The following is a 9,090-nucleotide window of genomic DNA, read 5'->3' on the forward strand; positions in this document are numbered from 1 at the left end:
CATTTTGCTATATATTGCTTCCAAATACAAAGAAAAAAATTAACTCATGACACTGCTTTGAAAAAGCCAGACATCATCCATCTGCCTACAAAATTTGCATAGGCAAACATATGGTAAAAATAAAATTTCCCATTCTGCTTTTTTCACAAAACATGATGCAGTATAGCAAAGCATTTTGCCATGTTGCTTAAATCTTCTAAATTGTTTGAAAGGCTGCATCCTTTTCTATCAAGGGGATAGGCAATAAACTAACATAACCAGTCCCCTGTTATTGAGCATGTTGATTGTGGCTAATATTTCATTTGAAACATCAACACTTTTCTTTTTTTTTTTTTTTTTTTTTGAAATTTACATGGAATGAAGTGCAGCCATTTTAAGGGCACAGTTTGGTAAGTTTTGACAAATGTGTAAACCGGTGCTACCACTAACACAATCAAGATCTAGGCTATTTTCTTCACCGTTGTTCTGCGGGATGTGCAGGAGCTGGCTAGTACCCGCTCGGGAGAGCCAGTGGTGTGCATCTCTTTCCAAATCTACATTAGTGACATCTCATCAGTAGCTCAAAGACGGCCATGGTGGGAGTATTTACACTGCAGACATTTACCGCACACTTACTGTGCCACAAATTAGGCTCCCCCCCCTTGTTTTTAAGAACCAGTTTATCAGCACCACAGCTTACACTCCTGTGCACTCAATCACCCTCCATCCTACAGCCACAGTCTGCTTTTGGACTCATTTTATTTTGCATTCTCTAGAATTTTATATAAATAACATCATGCTGTATGTACTCTTTTGTGCTGCTTTTGCTCGGCGTGTTTTTGAGATTCATCACATTCTTGCACATATCAGTTCTTCATTCTTTTGAATTGCATTCTGTTGCTTAGATATACCATACCTCTATTCATTGATCTGGTGATGGACATTTGGGGACTATTATAATATTATGAATTAACTTGTCATGAACATTCATGTGCCAGTCATTGGATGGACAAAAGTTTTTTTTTTTTGTTTTTTTTTTGTTTTTTTTTATTTCAGCTTATTATGGGGGATACAAAAGTTCAGGTTACATACGTTGCCCATGTACCGCCTATCCCCAAGTCAAAGCTCCAGGCGTGTCCGTTCCCCAGACAGTGCGCGTTGCACTCATCATGTAGGTATATACCCATCCCCTCCTCCCTCCCCGCCTCCCCGAGTCAGCACCTTCAAGCGTGACCATTCCCCAGACAGTGCGCATTGCACTCATCGTGTAGGTATATACCCATCCCCTCCTCGCATCCCCCCCTCCCTGAGACAAAAGTTTTAATTATTCTTGGACAAATAGTTAGGAGTAGAATTGCTGGGTCATGTGGTAAGTTTAAAATTTTATATATAAGGAGCTACCAGCCTGCACACCATTTCTTTTACTTAATTTCTTTTTTAGAGACAGGGTCACGCCATGTTGCCCAGGCTGGAGTGCAGTGGCACAATCATAGCTCACTGTAACCACCTTGAACTCCTGGGCTCAAGCGATCCTCCCACCTCAGTCTCCCAAGTAGCTAGAACCACTGGTGCCTGCCACCCCACCTGGCTCATTTTTTAAAAAATTTTTGTAGAGATGGGATCTCACTATGTTGCTCAGGCTGGTCTCAAACTCCTGGCCTAAAGTGATCCTCCTGCCTCAGTCTCCCAAAGTGCTGGGATTGCAGACGTGAGCCACTGTGCCCAGCCTACTTAACACTATTATACATAAAAATTGCCTTGTTTCATGAACACAGAGCTTCCAAACAATTTTAGTGCTTTAGTCCTAACCATGAATGCACAGTCAAGGATTACCAGGTGGTTGAAGAAATTCTCTAACATGAAGAACAAAGACCAATCAAGCAAGAAAAAAGGGAACTTGGAGGAAACAGGAAAAAAAGTGCAGAGAACAGAACAAAACAAATTCTAAACTTCAAACAAAGATGATAAATACTATCAGATATGGAGATGTATCTGTGAAATTGGAACAGGTTATATTAGAAAAAGAACATTAGGGGTCAGGTGCGGTAGCTCACGCCTATAATCCTAGCACTCTGGGAGGCTGAGGCTGCAGGATTGCTTGAGGTCAGGAGTTCAAGACCAGCCTGAGCAAGAATGAGACCCCATCTCTACTAAAAATAGGAAAAAAAAAATTAGCTGGGCAACTAAAAATAGAAAAAATTAGCCAGGCGTGGTGGTGCAAGACTGTGATCTCTATAGTCCCAGCTACTCGGGAGGCTGAGGCAGAAGGATTGCTTGAGCACAGGAGTCTGAGGTTGCTGTGAGCTAGGCTGACGCCAGGGCACTCTAGCCTGGGCAACAAAGCGAGACTCTGTCTCAGAAAAAATACAATTAAATTAAAGAAAAAGAACATTAAGGAGGCCGGGCGCGGTGGCTCACGCCTGTAATCCTAGCACTCTGGGAGGCCGAGGTGGGTGGATCGTTTGAGCTCAGGAGTTCGAGACCAGCCTGAGCAAGAGCGAGACCCCACCTCTACTAAAAATAGAAAGAAATTATATGGACAGCTAAAAATATATATAGAAAAAATTAGCCGGGCATGGTGGTGCATGCCTGTAGTCCCAGCTACTCGGGAGGCTGAGACAGGAGGATCGCTTGAGCTCAGGAGTTTGAGGTTGCTGTGAGCTAGGCTGACGCCACGGCACTCACTCTAGCCTGGGCAACAGAGTGAGACTCTGTCTCAAAAAAAAAAAAAAAAAAAAAAAAGAACATTAAGGAATAAAACAGATCTTAAAATATGATAACCATTAACTTCAGTCAAAGGGTTGGAAGATAAAATTGGGAAAATATCCTTTTAAAAACCCCAAAAATCTGGAAAATAGACAAGAAAAGATTTTTAAAAGCTAGAGGTTGGCTGGGCTTGGTGGCTCACACCTGTAATCACAGCCCTTTGGAAGGCTGAGTCAGGAAGATTGCTTGAGGCCAGGAGTTCAAAACTAGCTTGGGCAACACAGTGAGATTCTGTTTCTACAAAAATTTTTTTTAAAAAATTAGTTGAGCGTGGTGGTAAGTGCCTGTAGTCCTGGCTGAGGCAGGAGGATCGCTTGAGGCCAGGAGTTTTGAGGTTACACTGAGCTATGATTGCACCATTGCACTCTAGTCCAGGCAACAGAGCAAGACGCTGTATCAAAAAAAAAAAAAAGCTAGAAGTGGCTCAGCAAGACTAACATTCAATTAAGACTAGTTACAAGCTGGGCACAGTGGCTCACATTTAATCCTATCTGAGGCGGGAGTATTTCTTGAGCCCAGGAGTTCAGACTAACCTGGGCAGCATTTCAAGACCCTGTCTCTAAGAAAAAATTAACTGGGCACGGTGGCGCATGCCTGTAGTCCCAGCTACTTGGGAGGCTGAGGCAGAGGATCACTTGAACCCAGGAGTTCGAGGCTGTACTAAGCTATGATCACGCCACCGCACTCCAGCCTGGGCAACAGAGTGAGACTCTGTCTCTAAAAATAAAAGAGTTACAGACAGAACAGCAAAAAGTGGAGGAAAAGCAATCATCAAAGGAAAAATTCAAGAAATTATCTCAGAACCAAATGGCCTGGATGTCCAGAATGAAAGGCCCACTGAGTCTACAACAAAATGGATGGGAAAAGGTCCATACAAAGACAAAGCATCATGAAATTTCAGATCAATGAGTAAATAGAAGATCCTAAACCTTCTAGAGAGAAAAAGCAGGTCACATTCAAAGGAACAACCATCAAAATGGCATTATGCATCTCATTAACCATGTTAAAAGACAATGGAGGCCGGGCGCGGTGGCTCACGCCTGTAATCCTAGCACTCTGGGAGGCCGAGGTGGGCGGATCGTTTGAGCTCAGGAGTTCAAGACCAGCCTGGGCAAGAGCGAGACCCCATCTCTACTAAAAATAGAAGGAAATTATATGGACAGCTAAAAATATATATAGAAAAAATTAGCCGGGCATGGTGGCGCATGCCTGTAGTCCCAGCTACTCGGGAGGCTGAGACAGGAGGATCGCTTGAGTTCAGGAGTTTGAGGTTGCTGTGAGCTAGGCTGACGCCATGGCACTCACTCTAGCCTGGGCTACAGAGTGAGACTCTGTCTCAAAAACAAAAAAAAAAAAAAAAAAAGACAATGGAGAAATGCTTTCAAATTGTGACCTATAATTTTATAAATTAGCCAAATTATGAATTCGGTAGTGTAAGCATAGTATTATATCAGATGTGTGAAATCTTACTTCCTATCTATGTGCCCTTTCTCAGGAAACTACTGGAGGATGTGGTGCACCAAAACAAAAGAATAAACCAAGAAACAGGAAGACATGTGATCCAGTAAACAGGATATTTAACATAGGTGAGAGATAAAGAAAATCTCCAAGATAATGATGAAGGAAAATCCCAGCGTGATAGCTAGCCTGGCAGCAGACCCAGAGAGCAGACAGTCCGGATCGGAGCAGGAGGACAGAAGCCTCCAGGAGGGATGTATCCAAGCAATAAGATGAAATGAATAGAGGAAACATTTTACACTTTTAGTGAATGGTGAACAGTGAATTCATTCTAGGGACATAGAAAACTAAGCAAATAAAACCCAATTTTGTTTTTATGTATGTTTTATGTATAATTAACTCCAGGAAATTTTTTTAAATTATAAAAAAAAAGGGAAGTGTAATGATAGTAGACTAAGTTGCTCAGCCATGAGTAATATTTACAGATGCATAAACACTAACCCCAGCACGCATGGACTTTCCCTCATGTGGTCCAAGGTGGCTGCTTCACCTCCAACCATTGGAACTGCATTCCAGCCAGCAGGAGTTCTCTTTGTTCCTGCTATGCTGGGTTGCTTTTGGTTAAATAGGAATTGAATGAATGAAATTCAATTAGTAAACTAATACATTAAATAAATTAATAAATGTTGAATTAAGATATTAATAGAGAATGAGTTTAAGCAAATAGCTGTGGACAAAAGCACACACACATATATACATATATGTGTGTGCATATATATATATTTTTGTTGTTGTTTGAGATAGGGTCTCACTGTCTTCCCTCAGGCTGGAGTGCAGTGCCCAGATCATAGCTCACTATAACGTGGAATTCCTGAGCTCAAGCGATCTTCTTTTCTTAGCCTCCCAAGTAGGTAGGACTTCAGGTGTATGCCACTATATCTGGCTAATTTTTTAGTTTCTTGTAGAGACAGGGTCTCACTATGTTGTCCAGGCTGGTCTCGAACTCCAGGCATCAAGTGACCCTCTCACCTTGGTCTCCCAAAATGCTGGGATTACTGGTGTGATCCACCTCATTCAGCCAAGTTTGACTACTTTATTTTTTTCATTTCCAAATATTAAGGAGGTACAAATGTTTTGTTACATGGATAGCTTTTATAATGCTTGAGTCAGGGCTATTAGTGTGCCCATCATCTGAATAGTGTTCATTGTACCCATTGATTTTTTTTTTTCTTTTTTTTTTGAGACAGAGTCTCACTTTGTTGCCTGGGCTAGATTGCCGTGGCGTCGGCTTCACTCACAGCAACCTCAAACTCCTGGACTCAAGCAATCCTCCTGCCTCAGCCTCCCGAGTAGCTGGGACTACAGGCATGCGCCACCATGCCCGGCTAATTTTTTATATATATATTTTTAGTTGTCCATATAATTTCTTTCTATTTTTTTTTAGTAGAGATGGGGTCTCACTCTTGCTCAGGCTGGTCTCGAACTCCTGAGCTCAAACGATCCACCTGCCTCGGCCTCCCAGAGTGCTAGGATTACAGGCGTAAGCAACCTCGCCCAGCCATTGTATCCATTGATTTTTAAAAGCTGGCATTTAGGGCCGGGCACCTAGCACTCTGGGAGGCCGAGGCTGGGAAGATTGCTCAAGGTCAGGAGTTCAAGACCAGCCTTAGCAAGAGTGAGACCCCCTCCCATCTCTACTAAAAATAGAAAGAAATTATCTGGCCAACTAAAATATATATAGAAAAAAAAATTAGCTGGGCATGGTGGCGCATGCCTGTAGGCCCAGCTACTTGGGAGGCTGAGGCAGTAGGATCACTTGAGCCCAGGAGTTTGAGGTTACTGTGAGCTACGGTAACGCCACTGCACTCAACTCGGGGTGACAGAGTGAGACTGTCTCAAAAAAATCCCCACAAAAACCCGGAAATCAAGCAGTGGGAGAGGGGAGGAGGAGGATATGGGTAAATTCACACCTAACAGGTACAATGCACACTGTCTGGGTGATGGGCACATTTAAAACTTTGACTCAAACTTTACAAAGGCAATTTATGTAACCAAAACGTTTTACACCTGTAATATTCTGAAATTTAAAAAATGCTATATTGGTTCTGCTCCGGTGGGTTTGAGAGGGAGGTAGAATACTGAACTTTTCTGGAAGTGGTGTTGGGGAGTCAGTGTAGAGTTGAGAAATACACATTGCCATAAATGGTGTGATCCTGCTCCAAACAGCTGAGCTCACCCCCGGGCTTCATGAGCCTTACACTGGAAGTTTCGACTGAAATAAACTTCTGACCTTTCCATCAGTTCCCTGGAGTAGGTCAGGGTTTTATAGAGTATTTCATAATCCCATTAGGAAGAGATTTGAATTCTTAAGTTCTGTTACTTTAGAAGGCAGCAAAGATGATGCTTACTACTAATAATATAATCTTAGTGGTATTGCTATTATGCTTTATAATTTACAAAGACCTGTTCCTTGTATTCTTCTCATGTTGCTCCCTGGTAACCCCATGAGCTAGCTATTATTATTCCCACTTTACAGCTGAGGACTCTGATGTTTTCCCATTGTCCGTCAGAGTTCAGAATCTTTAACAAGGCCTAAGTCCCTCCATAGTCTGGCCCCTGCCTACCTCTCCAGACCTCTCTTGCACCACTTTCCCGAAGAGCTTTGTTTCAGCTATCCTGGATTTCTTTTGCTTCCTTAAATAGGTCTGCTGCTTTCTAGCTACAGGCTCATTGCACATGCTATTTCTTGGGCTTAAACACTTTTCCTCTCCTCTTCGCTACTCATCTTTCAGGTCTCAGTTTAACATTTCTTCAAGGGAGCCTTTCGTGAACATCCAGGCTACTCTGGACTCCTGGGTAATACTGTTTTATAGTACATTGCACTTCCCATTCCAAAGCGTCATCATATTTAAAATTACTCATTCAATATCTCTTGTCCCTGCTATGTTGTAAGCTCCATGAAGGCAGAGACCGTATTTGATAGTGTAGCCTCAGTGCAATATCCTTTTGCAGTGAAAGCTTTTGCAGCCGCTGTCTGCCGTCTGAATCCCATAGCCCAGAACCTTGCCTTGAATACTGCCCCCAGGTCCAATACTGTGGGACTTTTCTGACAAGAGTCTTCTGATAAACAAGGTCCTCTGATCGGTGACCAAAATGCATGCCTACCATGTCAAATAGCAGGTTGTAAGTGGGAACACAGTGCCACTGTATTATATGACGACTCGAAAAGGCTGGTACTGCTCTCACCAGCCTTCTGTTTTTTCTGTGATGCTCACATACCAAGGAGAACCTGTGCCCGGCATCCGGCTGGGGATGGTCAAGGGTGGACCGTAGATGACAAGGACATTGAAAGCTAGACTATTCCTATCTCAGGTCCTTCCTGGGTTTAGTGCACACTTGGGTCATTTCTAAATGGATGGCACATTTGTTTTATTTGTTGGACGCAGTGAGGTATAGTCACCAAATTAATGGGGCAAGCATAGGAGTGGAAGCAGCACGGTCGCTCAGGCTGGCGTGGCAGGCATTTAGCAGGTAAGCCAGCCCCAGTGGGAGCAACTCACGGCCCCTATTTCAACAGCAGCAGCAGGCTGAAGTCCCTGCAGATTGGGAATCTGTGAGAAGGGGGCTTTTTCTTCTTTAAAGCCAGCTACATCTTCACCTCACCAAAGGCCTTATGAAATTCATCACCATATAACTTCCTAAATCCAGTTAATGGTGATACTAACCAAAATTTGTAGCTCAACACCCAGGCAACAGTGTATAGGATTGCAAGTGTTAGTTCCAAATATAGTGCAGTTCACATCTCCAGTGAGGGAAGAACATTGAGTGAATTCATTTACATGAGCCACTTAAACTAATTGAGCCAGGAGCTTAAAGCCACATTCTTCAAATGTGTGCACTCCACAAAACTGGCATTTAACATCAGGAAGTTAGGCTACAAAACATTTATGAATTGATGAATCTAAGCAAGGAAGAAACACTTTTCAAGGTATGCATTTGCCAGCTGCTACTCTGTTCACAAGTAGTCTTTGGTGATGAGGTTCATGACTTAGAACGTGACATCAGGGGTGGCAGGCCTGAGCCTGGATACTTCGCTTCATAAGGCAACTGAAAATGCGACATACTGGTCCCACAGAGGGACAAGCAAAGGGGGCACAGCCTATCTTCATTCCTAAAAATACTGAAAATGCAGAGTATAAAAATGGCTGGGAGGCCGAAGTGGGCGGATCGTTTGAGCTCAGGAGTTCGAGACCAGCCTGAGCAAGAGCGAGACCCCATCTCTACTAAAAAAATAGAAAGAAATTATATGGACAGCTAAAAATATATAGAAAAAATTAGCCGGGCATGGTGGTGCATGTCTGTAGTCCCAGCTACTCGGGAGGCTGAGACAGGAGGATCGCTTGAGCTCAGGAGTTTGAGGTTGCTGTGAGCTAGGCTGACGCCACGGCACTCATTCTGGCCTGGGCAACAGAGTGAGACTCTGTCTCAAAAAAAAAAAAAATGGCTGGGAGAATATACCCCGAACTTCCCTGTTAATCATGATTGTCTCTGGGAGGTGAGTTTGTAAGAAGAGATAGTCACTTTTTATTTTTTTTCCTTCAATTTTTAGAAAATGTAGAAAATTCATGAAAAGAAATAAAATTTTTAAATGATTAGGGATTAGTGATACAATGTTCTTAGATGAACAGCAAATTGTTACGAGATTAATAAAGAAAACCACGTATTATGTAACTATTTTCAACCCTAAGCAAAAAATACATTTGCATGTATTGAGTATAGAACAACAGGGTGGTCCAAGAGACTTTTCTTCGCTGGTGGATGTGATCTGCATCTTTGCTGCCCAATGCAGCAGCCATCAGCCAGCCACGTGTGGCTTCTGAGCACTTG

Source organism: Eulemur rufifrons, chromosome 9, assembly GCF_041146395.1.
Source record: "Eulemur rufifrons isolate Redbay chromosome 9, OSU_ERuf_1, whole genome shotgun sequence".
Classification (NCBI taxonomy): Eukaryota; Metazoa; Chordata; class Mammalia; order Primates; family Lemuridae; genus Eulemur; species Eulemur rufifrons.